Raw genomic sequence first — 22,939 nt, 5'->3', positions numbered from 1 at the left:
TAATTTTTCAACATTTTGTGAATCTATAATTCTTTCAGAATAAAAGCTTAAAAGATCATATGCTTATGGACTGGAATTATTATTTTTCAATACCTATATGTGTAAAACAAAAGTTTCAAAAATCATATATATAGAATCTCATTAAAGATAAATGTTAATAGATAAACTTTTGCAATGAATTTTAGTAATAGGAAACATACTTTGAACTGCTTTTAAATAAAATGTTTATTCCAAAACAAGTTTGATTTTTCTCATTAGTAGACCTGTATTATGAAAACTATGCATATACTATTATCATTTTTAAATTTATAATTTTACCATTAAAACGTTGTGAAATTTGTTTCTCTCTTGTTATATAAGTAACTGTATGATATCCTTTATTTTGCCTCTTGAACTGCAAGTGCCTAAAATAATTGCTCTCTGTCCTGTTGCAATAGAAGTTTACCCACCTTTTGATTAGCTCTTCCATTTGAAGATGTAATGTCCGCTATATTTTTCAAGGTTTTGTTTTGTTTTTGAAGAGACTTTTCTTCCAATTAGTCTTCCAGTGAAGAAGCTATGGATTTTCCTGTTTTAGATGATGAACGTGGGATTAATGTGTTAGAAGCCAAGGAACAAAATTAGGTGGCAGAGCCTCCCCCTCTGATATGAAGCCTCTCATCTAAACACTTCTGCTAGAGGAAATCACTCAAATTTCCCTGAGTCCTAAGTTTAGGCTTTCATGAAGGAATAATTTTCTGACCTTTTGAGAAGTTTGGGATGGATTGTATTCAAGGACTTGCTTAAGCAATTTGTAGTAGAGGTAGTGAAGATTTAGTATTTTAACTGCTTCTTTCACAGAGTGTCATGTGATAATCCATTCAAAACTACACTTTATCCTCATCTTTCAAGGTTCTCTGTGTTATTCATTGCTGAACTTTTCAGGGATGCTGCAGAAAGAATCAGCCTTTTTCTCCTTCATAGTATCTTTTGTGATTACTCTGGTATCATCATTTTTTACTGTGATAAGCCAGTTATGAATCATCCATCTGCTTTTTATCTTCTAAGAAATGTATTGGCATTTCTTATCTACTTTTATTCCCTCCCTCTTTGTCCATAAGGATTTATATCATTTTTATTTATTAATTATATTTTAGGAAAATTTTATGATAAATGACTTTTTTGGTAATTATTTTCCATATTTTATGGGAACTCATTTTCTTTAAATTTAAAATAGCTGAACACATAGGGAAGACCATAATAGCTATTATAGCTTTTTTTCAGTGAATAAAAGCATTTCATCAAAATGGTTTAGAATAATTAAATACTTTCTGTTTTTGTATGTAATATTAAACAAATGAGCCTAGATATCAGATGATTTATGTAGATTCCATATTGTTAGTCCTGGAGTAAAAATGTAATGCAACTTCTCTTTCTTTTGCAAAGACTCACCAGAAATAATTCTGTTACTGCTACCTAAAATTCAAAAGCTTAAACATTTCTCCGAATTTTATATTCACACTTCTGGATATAAGTTGCCTCTTACAGGTTCAAATTGTGAGAAAATATATGGAAAAATGTAAATATTAAATACTGCTTATTCTACCAATAGAAATTATTTAGCTAGACTTCTCTTTATTGTTTCTGGATTCATAAGACGTAGATATGAAAAAGCTAAAAAATGAAGAAAGGGGATAATATCTGGAGTGGATATTCAATACAGAGTCACAGGATACGGCCAAACTCTCTTCATGGCTTCTACCCTGCTCAGTGCCTGGGGGATTTACATTGTCTTTAAGACAATCTTAAGATGAAAATGCTAGAATGTGTTCAAGTGTAAGTGCATGCTCAGTTAAGCACAGAATTGTCAGTCTGGGGCTTCAAGTTAGACCTGTCTTACTGAAAAGGAACCCTACAAAACCTGTCTTCTGAGGCAGTTTTTATAGGAGCCTAGCTATACACTAAATGTACCACTCTACTGCTATAGCAAGATTGTGCAGAATTGTAAAGCTCTGGCTCAAAGAAATGTAGAGGTGTAAAATTTAAAGGGCAAAGGGACAACGAGACCAAGTTAAAAAAAACAAACAAACATATAGCTCAGGGATTTTTAAAAATCTTTGTGCGTGGCAAGCCATTTTTGATGGATTGGTGTTGCAAGTTTTTGTGCCCCAGAGCATACAAATGGAAATTTTAACCTCTACTAAAATGATATTAATCAGTGATCTGATATTTTAAAATATTGAAATATCTCCACCGAAATGAACTCTCTTAAAGGGAATTCTTACAAAAGCCAAAAGTTAGTGGCTGTGGAATGAGTTTTAAATATTCCTATAAAAGTATTACATTCAACATTTATATAATCAAACCTAGAATTGAATATGATACTTTCACATTTACAGTGAGGCACATAAGTCGTGTGGGCCAAATTGAATGGGCTTGAAATTGTTAAAAAGAATTAGGTATAGAGTAGGAAGACATGGCATATTGAAATTTAGTAGTGTCTCTTAGAGAACAGAAATCCATGTTTAAAAAAAAACCTCTTAAATCAAGGGAGTCCAAAATTAGTTTAATTTAGAACTATGATTGATTAGTTCAGTGGTTAGAATATATTAATAGAAAATGTAGGATTGGCTGTTACTGTGGAGTTCATTGACAAGCTGTTTTTCATAGGGATGATCAAAATGAGGAAAAAGTAGTCATTTTGTTTTTCCTGTTCTTAGGCATAACAGTCTAAACTTCTCTTCTTTCTTTCCTAATTAATCCCTCCTTTTGAAAAATAATTTATCTACAAAATAATGTTTTCCTCCCTCCCTCTCCTCCTTCTACCTTCCATTTTCCTTCCTTTCTTCCTTTGCTCCTTCTCCTCTTTCTACTTCTCTCACTTGTTCTTCCTTTAGTCCTTCTTTATGTTAAATATAAGGCTGGACGTAATTGAAATACAGATTTAAATTCTTGCTTTGTGATCTTACTATTTTTCTTAACATTAAAAAAAATTATTTGAATTGGATGTAATTTTATCCTAGAATGTTCTTCTGAGCAATACAGATTCTATCATTTAAGTTCTTAATTCAGGGCTGGTAAATGGGCGATACTCAAAACATGATAAATATTATTTTATCTTTTTATACAGTATTATCTTGGTATTTATCCTCTCTTCAGCTCTATTAAATCAGCTATCCTTAAATTCTACAATATCACCTAGTAACCAAGATACTCAGTTTTATATAACAGGAAGAGATCTAATTTTGAAATGTAATGACTCGGCTGTGTGTATAAGAGAATGAGTCACAATTAGACAATCCATGTTTCAATATGAAATGCTATACAGAGTTTTTAAGGGTAGGTTATGTACAACAGCTCCGTAAAGACTCTCCTGATAGTCTTTATGCAATTAACAAGTTACCTACCACCCCAGTCCCTCAAAGAAAAATAAAACTAATGTCTTTCTAGAGCCTTCTTAATTAAGATTGGCATGGAGAACTAGTCACTTAAAGAATTCCAAAGTATTTTCCCAACCTATCTTTGCTGAATCAACAACACAAACCTTGAGAATCTACTAAATTCATACTTCTGTCTTTCCAGGAATATACCTGGAGCATTTTTTCCTACGTTGTCTTACTTATGACATACTTTTGCTCACAGTATCCTTTATTTACCCATGTAATACCAATAATATTAAGTTAATCTACACCAAATCAGGGCATTAATTATATCTGATTTTTCCAATATTTGGTCAGGGAAACATTAGTATCAAAACCACCTTTGAAATTCAGTTAAACTGCAAAACCTTGAGTCTTACCTGAGAAATATTAAATAAATCAAAATGGAGGTTGGTGTTATTAAATTAAGCAATCCTAAGGGATCCTGTATACACTGAAACTTGAGAACCACTGATAATAGAGAGACAGATAGGTAGATGATTGATGATAGATAGATAGACAGATAGATAGACAGACAATAGATAGATAATAGGCAGATGATAGATAAATAGAGATAGAGGTAGAAAGAAAGAAGAAAGAAAGAAAGAAGAAAGAGAAAGAAAAAGAAAGAAAGAAAGAAAGAAAGAAAGAAAGAAAGAAAGAAAGAAAGAAAGAAAGAAAGAAAGAAAGAAAGAAAGAAAAAGAAAGAGAATAGAATAGACAGATTGTAGTTTCTTAAGGCTGTTGCAGCAAAGTACCACAAACTAGGTAGCTTAAAAGAACATAAATTTACCCTCTCACAGTTAAGGAGGCTAGAAGTCCAAAACCAAGCTGTTGGCAAGGTCGGTTCCTTCTGGAGTCTCTAAAGTAGAATTTGTTCCATGCCTCTCTCCTAACTTCTGGTAGTTGCCAGAAATCCTTGGCGTTTCTTGGCTTGCGCCGGCATCACTTCAATCTCTGCCTTCACTGGCATGCGTTTTCTCTTTGTGCCTCTAAATCTCCAAATTTTCTTCTTTTTCAAAAGACATTAATCATTGGTTTAAGGCCTAACCAAATTTAGGTTATGCTTTGGAAGCAAAAAAAAAAAAACTTGTATTGGTTTAAAGTAACAGAAATATATTTTTTACTTACTTCTGCTATTCTGTCATGAGACTCAATCTGACCAAACTTCTATAAGCTTTGATCATCATTAGTCACTGTGTCAAAGCAAGTGGGAAAACATATGCTGTTCCTTAAATCTTGTTGCTTAAAAGTGGCATGTTTGCTGATCATCACCAAAGAATCAAATGGCCACATACAATTTACAGAGATAAAAACAAAATTTGCAATGAAGGTAAATCTGGCCATATATCTGAAAGGAGGAGAGTTTATTCAAGAAAAATCATGATAGAGTCATTTGAGTTAATTGTGTACACTTGCACTTTAAATTATATTTTACTCTAAGTTAAATTACAACGCAGAAAAAAATATTATACTACTTTATATTTCTGAGTGTTTTGAGCTAGCAAGATCTTAATATATATTAACTCATCTTCAAAACAACCTATACATGTAATAGTGTTAACTTGTTTCTCACAGATTAGGAAAGCAATGTATAGACATAGTTACTTACTAAACACAGATTTTGCCTTCAGATTAACTTTTGAAAAAGAAATCACCTTGCCTTTCACTTATATTTTAATGGAACTGAGCTGTGGCATAAATAAGTACACAAGAAAGGAAGTAGTTAAGTAAATAAATAACTAAACAAATAAGCAAATAATCAAACATATAAAATCCATAATTTTAACTTCCAAAATACCAAGAAGAATGCTTCACTGATACGGATCTTCAGTCTTCATCTGTGACCCTCCATCCTGGCTTGCCTGGGACAGTGTTACCTAACAATTGTGAATTCATACAGAAGAAATTTGTCTAATTGTTTTAATCTGTGTGACTTCATTTACATACATTATGAAGAAAAAGCAAATAAGTCTAACCCACCATCAGAACCATAAATGCTTTTTGGAGAAGGGAGGAGTTTGTGATTTGGAAGATGCAAATGGTAGGCTTTGGGGGTGTTGGCAATGTTTCATGTCATGTCTGATTGCTGGTTACGTGCATACTTTATTTATTTATTTTTATTTATTTTTATTTTTGAGATGGAGTCTCACTGTTGCTCAGGCTAGAGTGAGTTGCTCTATCTCAGTTCACTCCAACTTCCCTCTCCCAGGTTCAAGAGATTATCCTGTCTCAGCCTCCCAAGTAGTTGGGATAACAGGCATGTGCCATCACAACCCAAAATAACAAAAAAATAATTTTTGTATTTTTAGTAGAGATGATGTTTCGCCATGTTGACCAGGCTGGTCTCAAACTCGTGACTTCAGGTGATCCGCCCGCCTCAGCCTCCCAAAGTGTTGAGGTTACAGGCGTGCACCATCACGCCCAGCAGATGCATATTTGCTTTAAAAGAGCACTAAGCTGTAAGTTTTGTCTTTTTACTTTATGGAATGTTCTATTTCCTTTTATAATTAAACATTTTTTAAAAAGGAAAATATTCAACAAATGGAGAAATATCAAAAAAGTAAAATTACATACGAAAATTTTAGATATGTAAAAAACAAATGTATCTCTACAGCAATATGAATGTGGTTGACATTGGGTGCTCCTCCTGACTCTACAAGGGTTGTCAACTAAGCTGGTACCCTGAATTCTAAAACATAATAAGATGTCCAGTGTTTTTGTTGAGGTAAAAAAAATATGGACATGAAATAATAATTACATGAATATATGAGGATGTTTGAGTATATAAAGAGATATGAACCAAATTTATTATTTCTAATACAGTTATTATTTGTTTATTCTTTGTAATGATCATAATGACCAACATGATACCAGAGCTCTGCTGATTGATGATTAATTTTTCAATGAGAACAACATTGCATTAGAGTGATTAGAATTTTTGCCAAGAAAGAAAGAAAGAAAGAAAGGAAGGAAGGAAGGAAGGAAGGAAGGAAGGAAGGAAGGAAGGAAGGAAGGAAGGAAGGAAGGAAGGAAGTTTTTGCCCAAAAAGACCTAAGGGGCGGTACTGATAAGCTTCCTGTATCTAACTGTCTTCTCAGTCAGTGTTGTTGCTGTTGTTATTGTTGTTTGCCACTGTATTAGACTACCTGTCATTTAACTAGATACTCATATCAGAGATGTTATTTTATCCACAGATCTTAAAGGGGTAGGGAGTTCTTACATTCCTGATTATAATTTAGAGAGAATGATAGAATACAGAGTGGAGTGGGAGGCACAGTAGGTCAGGCACAATGTGGAATCTAGAACACTGACATCTAGTTTATATTAGAAAAGCTCAACTGGAATAGTTTAAAATGATATTGAAGGCGTTGATACCCACAAGTGAAAATGGGCCAAATTGCTTCCAGGACTCCTTGACATTTTCTAAGTAAAATGTTAATATAAGTTTTGCTAAGTGGTCTCTTTCTTCAAAGCTGCCTCTTGTGTTTAATTCTCATTGGCCTCTAGAACAGACAATGCTACTTGTCATTAGTTTGTCATTTATGGGGTTGAACATACGGTAAGCCCAATCATAATTAAAGAAATGATTTAGCATAAGCATGATAAAATTAAAGTTCAATGAATAATAGTATGATCCCAATCCTATTTTGGGAAAGGCGCCCATAAATTTGAAGTCATCAAGATGAAATAATTGTATTACATTTGGACATTTGGAACTGTTACTCCACAAAGCAAAAGTAATGCAAAATAAGCTGTCTGTAATTCTTTTGCAGCATTACTCACAAAGAAAAATAAAAACACAAACAAAAATAATGGATTTATATACAAAATTTTCATAGGAAGAGTTTCTAACTTACTAGTAGGCTATGCATTATTTTTATTGGTTCACCGTTTTGAAAAAAATTACCACATCATCAATGTGGGCATTTAAACAAAAAAATTATTTTTTTAAAAACAAGGAAAATTAGTTTGCTGTGTTCCAGATGTCCACCCAAAGCACCATATAGAAATGTCCCTAACACTGATAAACTTATCCTCTGACAATATATAAATATTCCATTAAAAACTCAAGTTTTCACAATGAGACAATGATGTCAATGATGTTAAACATTTATTCATGACGCTTTTCCCAAAGCTTTAATCTCTCTAAAGTTGGGGCATGAGAAATGAGAAGTGGTAAGAAGAGCTTTAAAATTCTTGTTTGGCTAGTACTGTCATGTAATTTCTAGGGCTTCATTGTATGTAATTCCCCAACATCATGATCAAGGATTTTCACCCTGTATTACTATAAATTACCATGAAAAATATTTAGATTATGGCCAGTATCTACTCCTTTTTCAATCATTAGGTAGCCAGTAGTGTCCACAATTTCTTAGGCTGTTTTAATTTTATTTCTAGAAGGTCCTGTGTCAAGGCAAGACCTAAGACTTGACATGTAATCTTGCTTTAGACATATATATTTCTGCCTGATATCTACGGCTAGACCACATTAACTTTCCTCAGTCTGGGAAAGTTATCTTAAATCCTCTCTTTCTTTTACTGTGTTTTTTTTTTTTTTTCCTGAAACTTATTATATTATTTGTTCTTTGTCTAAAATGTTCTTTCATAATTTTTTTTTTGTTTTTCACTCTATTTGGTTGAATGGTTCTGTTTTTCTAGGTTTTAATAGAAAAAAGGTACATATAAAATATTCTATAAATAAACAAAACTTACAGTTTAATGATTGCTTTTAAAGTAAATACTCACGTAACCAGCAAGCTGGCATGACATGAAACATTTCCAGTATCCCTGAAGCCTATTATTTGTACCTTTCAAATCACATACTTCTCACTTCTCCAAGAAGTAATTATGGTTCTGACTATGTTACTTCTTTACTTTTCATAATAATTTATACAACTAAAGTAATACAGAAAGAATCTAAGTTTTACACTCAATATTGTTTGTAAGAGTTATTCACGTTATTGTGTAAAGCTAAAATCTATTCTATGACTGTATAATTTTCCATTCTTTACAAACAGAAACAATGATTTACCTATTCTTCTGTTGGTGAACAATGATTTTATTTAGTTTTAGGATATTATAGATAATTCTACATAAGCCCTCTTATATACATCATCTCCTGGTGTGCACATATATCTAATACTGTTAGATACGCAGCTAGGTGTAAAGAAATTTGTCTTACAATATATGGATATATTCTGCTCTAATGGATCCTGTGACATGATTGTCTTTCACACAGGGATTCTACTAAAAGCCCATTGTTCCACATTCTTATCAACACTTGGTATTGCCAGATTTTTTTTTTCGTTACCATGTAGTGAGTTATTGATTTACATTTCTGAGATTACTGAAAGAATTAGTGACCTTTGGCCGGGCGCGGTGGCTCAAGCCTGTAATCCCAGCACTTTGGGAGGCCGAGACGGGCGGATCACGAGACTGGCTAACACGGTGAAACCCCGTCTCTACTAAAAAATACAAAAACCTAGCCGGGCGAGGTGGCGGGCGCCTGTAGTCCCAGCTACTCCGAGGCTGAGGCAGGAGAATGGCATAAACCCGGGAGGCGGAGCTTGCAGTGAGCTGAGATCCGGCCACTGCACTCCAGCCCAGGCGACAGAGCGAGACTCCGTCTCAAAAAAAAAAAAAAAAAAAAAAAAAGAATTAGTGACCTTTACATTTTCACTGGTTGTTCAAGTCTTTTGTCCCTTTTACTATTGGTTGTTATCTTCTTTTTTATGATTTTCTTTGTTTTTGTTTTTGTTTTCTGAGACGGAGTCTGGCTCTGTCGCCCAGGCTGGAGTGCAGTGGCCGGATCTCAGCTCACTGCAAGCTCCGCCTGGCCCGCCACCTCGCCCAGGTAATTTTTTGTATTTTTAGTAGAGACGGGGTTTCACCATGTTAGCCAGGATGGTCTCGATCTCCTGACCTTGTGATCCCCCCGTCTCGGCCTCCCAAAGTACTGGAATTACAGGCTTGAGCCACCGCGCCCGACCTATGATTTTCTTTTAATCTGACCTACTTCTTTTTTGAATTTCTTTTTTTATTGTATTTCTTTACTTTTTAAATGTAGGATTTTGTCATGTTGTCCAAGCTGCTCTCAAATTCCTGAGCTCAAGCAATCAGCCTGCCTCAGTCTCCCAAAGTGTTTTGATTACAGGCATGAGCCACCATGCTCGGCCTTTTTATTGAATTTCTTAAAATTGATACTATAATATTAAAGTATTTATTATTTTATTGTTGCAGTATTTTATACTATTCAGGTTGAATGTCTTCTTTTTTTTTAATTCACTTTACACCTTTGTGTTAATTTCAAAATATTGAGAAAACATATCATTTTATTAATTTGCAGCTTATTTTATTGGTTCAGGAAACACGTGTTGTATGATTTCCATCTTTGAAATGTCTTGACAGTTGCTTTATGGTACAGTATATTACAATTTTTTAAAAATGTTCTGTGTGTGTGTGATGGCTAATACTGAGCATCAATTTGATTGGATTGAAGGATGCAAATTATGGATCCTGGGTTGCTCTGTGAGGGTGTTGCCAAAAGAGATTAACATTTGAGTCAGTGGTCTGTGGAAGGTAGATCCACCCTTAATCTGATGGTCACAATCTAATCAGCTGCCAGTGAATACAAAGCCGGCAGGAAAATGTGGAAAAGTGAGATGGGACTAGCTTTCCAACCTACATCTTTCTCTCATGCTAGATGCTTCCAGGAATACTTGAACATCAGACTCCAAGTTCTTCAGTTTTAAGATTCGGACTGGCTCGTCTCGCTCCTCCAGCTTGCAGACAGCCTATTGTGGGAACTTGTGATCATGTAAGTTAATACTTAATGAACTCTCTCTCTCTCTCTCTCTCTCCCTCTGTGTGTGTGTGTGTGTGTGTGTGTATCAATCCAATTATATATATATATACACACACACACACACACACACACACACTTGGTTCTATTAGTTCTGTCTCTCCATGGAACCCTAATTAATACAGATTTTGATATCAGGAGTAGTTCTGGAACCTAATCCACAGTCTAATCCACAGTGTGATGGCATTTGAAGGGCCTTGGGTGTTAATTAGGTATGAGTGTGTCGACCTCATTGGTGGGATTAGTGCCCAGAGACAGGGCAGAGTTTCCTTCTCTTTTACTGTTCTCAGTCATATAAAGATACAGTGAGAAAATGGTGACCTACGTACAAGCTGGGAAGCAGGCCTTCGCAAGCGCTCACCAGGCACTAGAACTGTAGGTGCCTTAATCTTGGAATTCACAGCTTCCAGAATTGTGAGAAATAAATGTTCATTATTTGAGCCACCCTCTCTGGTATTTTTGTTATAACAGCCTGAATTGACTATTATAGTCTCTGTAAAGATACTGATACAAAGGTTTATTTCTAAAAATGACACCTAACATATTCCCAAAGGAAGTAATAATTTTCAGATATTCATATTGTATTTTAAACAATTTAATATGTAAAATTAATTTAATGGACATAAAGGTGTTTCCAAAAGAAAATAAAGCAAAACAACCTTGCTTTCCTCAAAAATCAGGCAGTAAGCAAACAAAGCTTCTTATAATTAGCTGTTCATTTATCTTTTGAGGTGAAATACATATTTCTATCGCCTTGACTGTGTACTATTTTGAGTATTCTATGTAGTGCAAATTGCTAACTAGCGCTCTAATTGATTTAAACTACTTGTTCGCAACTGTCAAACACTAGGAATAACTGACAATCACAATAGAATGGACATTTCTATATATATTCATAAACTGTGAATTTTTTAAAACAGACTTTTGGTTTTATAAATTGCTTAATTGAATAAACTATAAAATATTAAATAATTCAAAAGTATTTTTGTTACTTTTTCTAATATTTTAAAGTTTGAATAAAATAGCATATCTTCTCGTATAACAGTTTCTTTGGACACTATATAGTCTATTTTTGCAAGCTATTATTTATAAGGTGCTAAATATATTTGCATGCATTATATAGACCAAAATAAATTTTAGTGGTTTATTTTCTAAATTATATTATTTTTCTAAATATGAAATTGCACAAAATTAAACACAACTATATTTAGTAGAACAATAAGTAGATTATAAATATCATTAAATGTATTTATTAGATAAGGAAAGGTGGAAATCAGAATCTCATTATATAGAATTCTCAAATCCTTTGGAACATCCTATAATGAAAGTTATCAACTTCAGCAGTGTAAACTGTCATTACAGTGCAATTGTCAAATTATTTTATGTTTCTGATAGCCAAGATATTCTGGTCTAAACTCCAACAGAGCCAGATATATGCTTGCTCTGGGAGGTCTGTGGTGATTATTCTATTTTCCTACCCATCCTTTGTAATTATAAGAATGCATAACTAGGAAAAATAAACTTACCTTGGAACTGGAGGTGCAAATGAATTAAGCTATTTATCCTAAATTCTTATATGAGTAAACAGGGAAAATGGAGTACTGTAACAGAATAGAAAAGTGAAGCAAAGTTGAAGAGATAAATTTGGTTTTATTGTTGTTTGTTCTTTTTAGGCATCAAATGAGTTCCTAGAAAAGCATGGAGTAAAACATACAGCAAATACACAAAGGTTGATGTAAAGTGCACAAATCACAACCTTCCTGAAAAGGGAATTGGAAATACATGAAAGAAACTTTAAATCACTCACATCTGTTGATCCAATAATTCTATTTCTATGAATATTCTCTAAGGACATCATCAAACATTAGTGTAAAAATGTAGTGCAAACTCATATCTATCTATATGTTTAATATCTAAAGTTCACCAGTGGAAATGATTGAATAAGATGTTCATATGTTGTAAGTCCACTTCATTGTACAATCACATAAAGCAGGGAGTGGTCAAGTAAAATGATAAATAAAAGCTTTAGACTATGATGAACTAAACTATTATCTCTATTATATTATTAAATATTTAATAATCAGAATAATAAAAAAGCAGAAAAATTAGAGAAATGCAAGAAATTATAGTATATTGCCAAGTACCAAAAATATATTTATACTATGCATTTTACAAAATGTACAAAAATTGGAAACAAATTGATTTTTAAAAATGGTTAATAGATTGTGTATACTTATAACATTTGATGTGTTATTTGTTAATAATGAATACTTTCTTTATAAAAAAGTATTGTTTTTAAAAGAAACACAGAGAAGGAGAAAAATTAGTGTGTAATTAAATATTTAAAGTTATTGTCTTATTAGGGTTGCCAGATAAAGTATGGGATGCTCAGTTAAGCTTGATTTTCAATAAAAAAGACCTATTTTTAGTATGTCTTGTATTTTCATAAAGCAAGTGAAAAGGTGTATATTATACTAAAGCACATTGACTAATGGAAACTTAGCTTTAAAGGTTGTGAAAACACACTGGGAATCACGTATTTCTACCCAGAGAGATATAATTTCTAAAGATACATGATTCTATTCAGTCAATTAAAATGTTTTGGCTTTGTTAAAATGCATCAGGTTTAGGGTTGACAAAAACACTAATTAAAATATGTTAATAAAATGGTAAACTAAAAACAAAGAGGACAAATCTTGCAATCAAATTAAGTTTTTGCTTGGATGATAATCATTAACTTTTATATCTTAATTAAAGGCAGTCTTAGTTAAGTTTCTTCTAAGTACCAAGTATGATTTACCTCTGTCACCAAACTGAACATACCTGTCTCTAGTTGATAGCTGCAGGGGAAGCATTCTAAAAAGAATAGAATTGTCTCTTCTTAGCAAGAATATAATAACTGTGCTAATTCATGTTGATCTCAGTGATGACTGCTAAAGTGGCCATCTCGGAGTGGGTGCCAGTAGAGACAGTGATAGGGTACAATGAGTACATGCAGATGAGAAGAGCTAGAGGGAATTGTTTCAGCGTACATATTCTTCTGGCCCTTAGAACATTTATAAAAATAGTTAAGAGAGAAAATGTTGGCTTATGTCATTGTGAAGGTGTTTATGCCATGCTCTGTTCCTAGGTATATGAATGATGTCAAATTTACAACTCCACTCCAAAAAAGTGTATTTCAAGATAAGTAATTTAAAATTTAATTGAATTTCTAACAATTAATTCATGTACTTAATCTTGTATGTGGAAGTGCATTAACAAATATTGCGCATACATTAATCCTAATATATACATCCATAATAATAAAAACACACACACAAATACGTTCTCTAAAGTCATTAGTCTAAATATTCTTAAAAAAGCCACAATTACATTTTATGCTAATAATTAATCTCTAAATACATATTGTAATTTTAATTTTAGTATCAAATATACAGAAGATAAAGAAACTGAGCTTACGTAGACATGATGTTTGCTTCATATTTTGCATATTTTTCTTGACATAAGAAGGGAGTATTTGGCTATCAATTACATTTGGTCTTCTTGGTTTCTTTGGAAACAGGATTGAAGTTCAATTTCTGGATGGCTTATTGTTTTACTTCTTTTCTCAATTACTAATGTAAAATCAGTCTGAAAATTGAGAAAGCCTGATGAAATATCCCAGTTTGATTCCACTGAAATATATATGCATGAGTACACATTGAAGTCATCAAAGAAATAGCTGTCTTTTACTTTTTAGCTTGCTTGCCCTTTACACACAAAAGTCCCTTTTTCTTTTAGTACTTTATTTTTTAATTTTACATTTATTTAATTTTTTAATAATTGACAAATAATTATACATATTCATAAGGTGCATAGTAATGTTTGGTACATATAATGCATAGTGATCAGATCAAGGTGATTAGCATATATGTCTGGCAAACATTTATCATTTCTTTGTGCTGAGAACATTCAATATCCTCCTTCTAGCTACTTGACACTGTATAATACATTATTGTTAACTACAGCCATCCTACAGCGGTATAGAACACTAGGGATTTGTACATTTACCAAAAAAAATTCACATTTCCTGAGCCACACGCTGACACTTTTTTTTTTAAATATTGACATCTAAAAATGTGTCTCATTATTTTGCAATATGTCACATATCATAAAATAGTGTGTGCTTCGCTCCTTTTTTTGTCCTCTTTTTGACAGATTCCTTTTATTTCTATCTGATCCCTTTATGACAAAGATACATGTTGAGCCTTATGGATTATGAAACAATCGTGGCATTTCTATTAGTCTGCCAAATATTTGCTAAAAATAGCAAAAAGAAAATCCAAATGCCATAGCAAAAGATTGATATTCAGTTTTTAATGAGTTTGAAACAATTTATATCTCTTGTTTGTATTCTTAATAATTAGAAGAATAATTGACATGCACACATACATATACACGCTCGCATTCCATGAAAGTTGCTAACTATATATGCTGGCTTCCACCATGCAACTTGACATCTGTGAATGACAGACTAATTTGTCATTTATGGTCATGAAAGTGTTGAAGTCTGACAAAATAAATTCACACTTTCTTCTTCTATAAGCAATTCCTTACCCTCCACTTCCATTGCCATTTCACATAGTTATTGCCTATTACATAGAACAGAGGAAATTCACTATAATCACAATTCCTTTTACAGGAGATTTTTATGCCTCATCAATATTGGTGGATCCTGACTTTGTGGAACCTGAAGCATAAAATTTAGTGGGGGAGTAGTTTAAGTAAATTATACAAAACTACAAATTCATAATCAAACATCAAAATAAATATTATTTGGAACAAAAAAATCACAACCAATTATGTGTAAAAATTCTATAAACCTACAAACATAAAATTCAGAACAAGTATATAGTATTTTATTAATTTTCCAGACCCTCTTACACAAATATTTAACTACGCTTTTGTAGCATAATCTTTGGTCATTTCTTATATCAATAATCTCAAAATTGTTTTTCATAAAGAGAATATAAAAACAAAGCTCAGTATTTCATCTATCAATTAGGATCGAATGAAGGGATTATTTGAAGTAGAGTTGCTGTTATTGGTAAAGTTAGAATTATTGCAGAACTCTAGAAAACTACCAAATTTCTGACGCACATGAGATTTAAATATATTTTTTATTTTTAAAAGTAGTACAAATATTTTTATGTACACAGAAATAATGTAAAGTTATATTGTATGCAATTCTTATAAAAAAATAAACAGTGGTGTATTTATCATTGTATATACTGCCCTGTCAAGTACATTCCTCACAGAGGATAACTTCTATTTTTACCAGGTATCAGTGAGAAATTAACTTTCTGCTTATAGCTTTATACATCTGATGATTAGAAACAAAGAATGTAGCCTCTGCTGTTGTCCCAGGTAAGCACCTGGAGAGATTTTCAAGTTTGCAGTGCAAGGGGAGCCCGGCACTCTCCAGAGTTGAGGCATGAAGCTGAGAGGCTTAAAATGAGATCAAGGCAGCCAGATTGGATTTATATTCTCACTGGGAAGTAAAAAGATTATTTGAATTTCCTTTGCTTTGAAACAATCTGTGATATGTCTTGGTAGATCTTAAGTGTTTAGCCTATATAAAAAATAAAACAAGTTCTGAACTATTTTGTATTATTGTCTGGGAGTTTGTTACCCTGTAACTTTGTATCATCTGACTCTTCCTAGCTTATGTGATTAATTTCATAATTAAACATAGCAATGCTACCCATTTTGAAAATTCTGTCTAGAACTCTCCATAATATACATCTTTGTCATAACACAAAATTTCACATTTCACAAATTTTATAAATTTAACATTTTCCATGTGAAATGATTATGATAAGATATTCTTGGCACATGTTTAAAGTTAAGTGTCATTGGTGAATTAGGTAATACATTTAAATATACCATGGTGGCCTTGATGTTTTGTTTTATCTTCCCTTGTTTGGGTTCATCTTTTCATGTGCTTATTTAAAAAAAAAAAAAAATTTTCTAGTTAATGTCATATTGCTAAGATCCTCATACATTTTATGAAGAAAATGTTTTTACTATGGATGCAAACTCACACAATGAAATTGAATTTCATTAATGCAAATTAAAAGCTTCATTGTCATATTATAATTGTAGTTAAATAACAATAAATAATTAAATCAGTAATACCTCTCAATTTTTAAATCTGTCTCTTAATGTTATTAAAATTTCATTTTGTAGAGACATTTGAAAATGGCATATGTTTCATCTTGATTGTATTTATATCCTAACAACAACATACAAGGTTTAAATAAACATTAAATTAGAACTGAGAACTTAGAGCTAATTTGCTACTATTACCTAAAAGTTTACTAATTTTATATGTGTTACTGCTTTTATGTGATTCATTAATAGGTCCTTTGCAGAAACAATATAAAATGCTGAAATTATAAAATAGCACAATTATTTTTATCTTGTAGATATGGAAACTGAGGTACAAAGAGATTAAGTATATACAGGACTTAAGTACAATTGTTGGAATACAAACTTAGGTGCAGTTTATAATCTATAATGACTGAAGTATTAAACTATAGTACCAATAGCAATTCTATATTTATACTGCAGATATCCTCTTCTAATCTGTAATTCTCATTTCTTACTAAATTTAATATCAAAATTTGAATTCAAAATAATGATAAACAATGATACTATAGAAAGTAAAATCGATATTTTGGTTGTGTTATTACAATGTTTTTGAATCTCATGGGAAGTCAATGTGGAGGGAACAAAACAAACTAAAGATATGATTTGAGAAAACTGTGGTGAAAACTTGCAGTGAATTAAGAGAACCAAGCTTATGTGATGCAAGAAATAATTGTTGTAGTTCCCTTTAATTTCCAATTTTTTTTAACGTTCTCAACCATAGCAACAAGAAGTTCCAAAGCTGTGCACTCTTTCTTGACTTACTGAGCAATTATATGGTCTAAGTTCTCTTAACCAAGACAAAAAGTTGGCATAATTTATTGTTCCCTCAAGGTTATTATATGATCTTGGTTTTGGCCTTAATTACTCAGATTCTCTGATATCACCAAACTACTGATTATTTAATCCCCCACCAAACAATTACTTTTCTACTCTCTAGATTTTCAAACATTGTAAGAGACTGAAATAAAGAATAGTATTTGGTTCATTTTGTTGTCACAATAAAACCCTTATAAGTGCAAAACTTTGAAACTTTTCTCAAATTTTGAAATTAACTGGTCAGTTAAAGGTTTAAAAATAGTGTACCACAATTTGAAAGCTGAGTTAAAGAAAGAATGAACTCTGGAAAATAGTCAGTCTCTAGAACTTCGTTGTATATTAGCAGGATTTATTTTCTAAATTTATACAAAAAATATATATAAGATTATTTAAATTTTCTTTCCTAGAAAAATTTGTGCCCTGCCTGGGGATGGAATTTGTTATATTAAAATGGGAAAATTACAAGATATATATGCCAAAATACTTGCATCTGTTTTATGAGAAAAAGAAGAAAATAGCCTCTGACATAGTATATATAAGTAAAATAAAATAATAAGTAGAATAAACTGGTTATTTGATATTAACTTTATTACTAACAGGAAGCATGACTCGAAGGCCTCAAGAAACTAACAATCATGGCAGAAGGTACAGGGAAAGAAAGCACCATCTCCACACGGTGGCAGAGGGAGAGCGAATGAGTGAGGAGGGGGAAGTGCTACACATTTTAAATAACCAGATCTCATGAGAACTCTGTCATGAGAACAGTGACAGGGAAGTCCACCCGCAGAATTCAATTACCTCCCATCAGGCCCCTCCTTCAACAGTGGGAATTACAAGTCAACAGGAGATTTGGGTGGACACACGGAGCCAAACCATATTATACATAACGAAACATAATTAGGCAAAAAAAAAAAAAATGAAATTGTGTCATTTGTAGCAACATATATGAAAGTGGAGATCATTACATTAAGTGAAATCAGCCAGGCACAGAAAGACAAGTATCACATGTTCTGAGTTATATGTGGGAGCTAAAAATGTAAATCTCATGAAGATACAGAGTAGACTGGCGGTTACCAGAAGCCAGAAAGACTAGTAGGAGGAAAACAGCATAAAGAAAGGCTGATTAATGTATATAAACATACAGTTTAATAGAATAAATAAGACCAAAGACTTTATGAATCAGTAGAGTAACTTTCGTTTACAATAATCTATAGCATATTTCAAAATAGCTAGAATACTGACTGGGCACAGTGGCTCATGCTTGTAATCCCAACAATTTGAGAGGCCAAGTTACAAGGATCACTTTAGCACAGGAGTTTGAGACCAGCCTAAGCAGACCATGTCTTTACAAAAAAAATCAATAAATAAAAAATTAACTGGACATGGTGGCATGCACCTGCAGTGCCAGCTACTCAGGAGGCTGAGGAAGGAGGATCGCTTCAGCTCAGGAAGTTGAGATTGTAGTCTGAATGGTTCTTAAAATATTATCTAGTTATATATAAAAAAAGGTCTCTGTTTTGTTTTGAATTAAACCCAAAATATTTATCATGTTTCAATCAGTGTAAAATGAAAACTGATTAACCTGCACTTGTGAATTTTTCAACCAATTAAAATTTTAACAGAATATAATTAATTAATAGGCTAATAAGTGATATCTAATCAGAGTGCAGAATGATGGACATCTGGAAAGTTGAAGAAAACAGATTTGAAGGCAAAAATATGATGTGGTGACAACTAGCACAGTAAAACTGAAATCTGACAGGGAGAACAGATAATACACTGAATGCAAGAAACGGAAAAAAAATTATATTTTCTTGCATTGTATTTGTCATCCACAGAACAAATAGTCAGACAATACAATTCTTAACCTGCATCAAGATTTACTAATGATTAGAAAATTTACAAAACAGAAAATGCAGCATATGCAACTTCAGTGTCTCGGAAGCCCTGAACCTGTCAAACCCAGCATCAGCTCTTAAGTTGCAGGCTTATTTATAACAACTAGACATCAAAGTGTACGCTTCAAAAGCATTTCTAGTTCACTGCTGAGATCACTTTATCTGTCTCCCAGTAAATTCTATCTATAGATGTTTGCAAGAGGATATGCTTAGTGCCAAGCTTGATTATTAACTCTTGTATTTGCAATATTGAACATTTAAGAGCATCATGAACTTGGCAACTCACAGTATATTGTTATTAGAACAGCCATTCTCACATTGGAATGAGACAAAGATTATACTCTGTACAATAATGGGTAGTAGAATGTTGGAGTATTACAGATGAAGTAAGATTTTCTCATTATACATTTTATGCTCCAAACTTTTTTACTTAAGGCAATTTATAATAAAAATTTGACTAGTACTATAAAACTTTTAATAACATGATAATTCCTAAACATATAATCTAAAATATAACCATGTATGTCAGTTTCTATCATTAATTTTATGTTGGCAATCATCGTTAAATAATTTAATAACTTAAAAAACAAATCATAAGGTTAACAAACAATATATTTGCCATCTCCGTATTTTATAAGGCACTTCACATTATATACTTTGTGGGCACAATACCTAGCATTTAGAGTTTAAAAACCTTCCACTGCTATACGAATCATTATTATATTAAATGCAAATAAAAACTATTTGTCTCAATATATGAGAGCTCAGTTTGCATACTGCACTATTGACATACAACTCTTCCTATGATGTAAGACATTCTTTACTTGGATTTAAGCTATAGCTATATTTAAGTTTCCAATGCCATCTCTTGGTCTTTTTCCAGAAATTCTTGAGTACATTCACCGTGAATCACTGAATACCTTTTCAGTCTATATCATCTAGGAGCCACAACATGTGCAAATTTTAACCTTTTACGTTGCTCTCCAATGACAGATTTTTAGACTGAAGACAAAGAAATAAGAAAAAACTACTCACTAAAATGTTACATTTTCCTTAGCACTATACAGTTTTTCTTCTTTTTAATAAAGTTTAACTTATAATCGTTTACTTTCCAAAGAGAGGGGATAAGACTTAAACAGGTAATGAACTATGCTACTCTCAAAGCACAGAAAGTAGGCATATAAAAAGGAGAAGTCAAGATAACTCAAAAACAGTTGCCTAGACTCATGTTTTCTAATTCTCTCATTCTCTTTAGAGCCTACTAAACTCAGGATTTGTTCCTCGCTATGCCATCATGGTATTTTTATTGTTGTTGTCAAGTTCTCCAGTTGCCTCACCACATTTCTTGGCTAATGGTTTTTAGGTTTTATTTTACTGAACCTGTCCATAGCATTTGAGAAAACTCAAGAGTTTTCCCTTAAAATACTTTCTTTGCATTTCAAGACGCCATGGGCATCTGACTCTCTCCTCTCTCATGGCTACTCCTTTTAAATCTTTCCTGATTTTTTTCTTTGTCTTCTCCTTTTCCTTAAGGTTGGCATTTTCAGGACTCCCTTCTTGTACATCCTCCCTTTTTTTTTCAGTCAGCCCTCACTCCCTTGGCCATATCATCATCAAGCTACCTAGCCATACATATGGTCACTCTCAAACTTAAATCTGTAGCTTACATAACTTCCCAGAACAGGCCGACATGTACAACTAACCATTCAACATTTCCAGTTAAAAGTTTTGTAAAATCACCAAACTTTATTTATCTAAAATGGAGCTCCTGTTGTTCAGCGTCAGCGCCGCCAAATCAGCTTCTAACTCTCTACCCAAATTTGGTTGTTTGTGCAACTCAAACACTTAAGAGTCCTTTGATTCTCTCTTATTCCTCATTCGATCTCTCAGTAAACACTTCCAGCTCTATCTTCATATACATTAAAAAAAAAACTTTGAGCACTTCTCAATAATTTTATTGTTAACACTATAGCCTATGTCATCATCATAGGCTTGAATAACTGCAACAAAATATCAGCTAGAATTGCTATTTCAACTTCTACCACATCAGAGTATTGTCAACACAGCAGTAATACTGTTAAAATAAGAGCCTACGCAGTCTATACCCAGTAAATAGAAACATATCAAATCTGTTAAAGCTCATGAGTTCATAGTAATACTTAAACTAAACAAAACGAAAACAAAATGACAAAAAGTAAAATAAAATTTTCAATGTCTACCTATGGAACATGCTTAATCTCCTAATTTATTATTTTGAATATAGACAACTGAAGCAAAATACATAAAGAAGGTTTTTAAAATCACTATTTTAAACCCTTTAATAAGAGAATGTATCTAGCCAATGATAATTTATAAGTACTAATATTACAGAGATTGTGTGCTTCTGGTGGAGGTGGAAAATAATAAGAAACAAATATGAAATTGTATTGCAAGCAACATAAACAACTAAAACCAATGAAGCACTTTGATAAAGACATCAATGTATAGAAAATACAGCACAACATAATAAAAACACCTTAACAAACCAAAACCAAAAAATAAACCAAACAAACAAAAACCGTGAAGAACATGTTAAAAGACACGAAGGAAAAGCAACAAAAATATCCAAACTAGGAAACCATACAAGGCATATATACTTTGTTTTCTTTAGCAGATACATTGCTAGGGGATAAAAAAATATGAGAAAGAGATATTAATTAATTTAAAAAGACTAAATAATCTATCAATTGAAATATTGAGATTTTATTGAACAAAACTACAAATACAGCAGAAATAATTAATAGTAGGCCTTAATATAAATCCCTTGTTCTCTCCTTTAAAGATGTGGGCCTTCATTAGAGCTCTCTGCTTTCAGCAGGATTGTGATATATGTTTCAATTTTTTTAATTTATGAAAAATAACTGACTAGAGAAGAAAAACTAGTTATATATATGCATATATATATAAAATCCCTGGGTAACTAGCCAGATATGAAATCTAAGAGACCACAAATTAAACACCTCTCTCTCATTATGTTGACTATGTACATGGTTAGCACAGTGTATAATCTTTAACTAAAATATGTGTGTGAAAGGAAGGGGTAAACAATCGGAGAGTTAGATTTTAATATTACTATGCTCAAGAGAGAGAGATGCTATGTTGGTACCTCTTTTCACTTTTATTACTTGAATTATTAGTAAAGTTTAGCACTGGGTAAAATCGATGATTGCTATGAATCTCTTTGACAAGTTAACACTTATGATAACAAAGAAGGTAATTGGGGAAATTTGGACTCTGATGGATATTTTCTTATTAAAGAATTATGATTTTTAAGTGTAACTATTTTTGTTATCTTTAGGTTTTTAAAAACAAATATCTTTACTTTTAAGAGCTATATACTGAAAGATGTATTAATAAAATAATTTGATGAAGTATGTACTGAAAATAATAGAGAGAACTATAGGGAGTAATTAGGTTTATAGAGTAAACCAAATTGGCTAAATGTTGATGATTGAAGCTAAGCAATGAGTTCATGACAGTACATTATACTATTCTCTCTGCTTAGGAATATTTTTAAATATTCTATTCATCTGCATTTATAAAGGAAAACATGTTTTAGAAGGCTTGAAAGTATTTGTTAATCTCACAAGTAAATAAACAAACAGATGTGGGATGAATTGCGGAGATATATGAAATAAACAGTCATAATATGTCATTTAATTGTTGATAGTTTTCAAAGTTTAGGTGCCACTGCAATTCAAAGCCGAATTTGTCTTGACAATGTGCATCTC

This window comes from Colobus angolensis, unplaced genomic scaffold (genome assembly GCF_000951035.1).
Source record: "Colobus angolensis palliatus isolate OR3802 unplaced genomic scaffold, Cang.pa_1.0 Scaffold134, whole genome shotgun sequence".
Lineage (NCBI taxonomy): Eukaryota > Metazoa > Chordata > Mammalia > Primates > Cercopithecidae > Colobus > Colobus angolensis.
Note: the sequence above shows the minus strand (reverse complement) of the source record.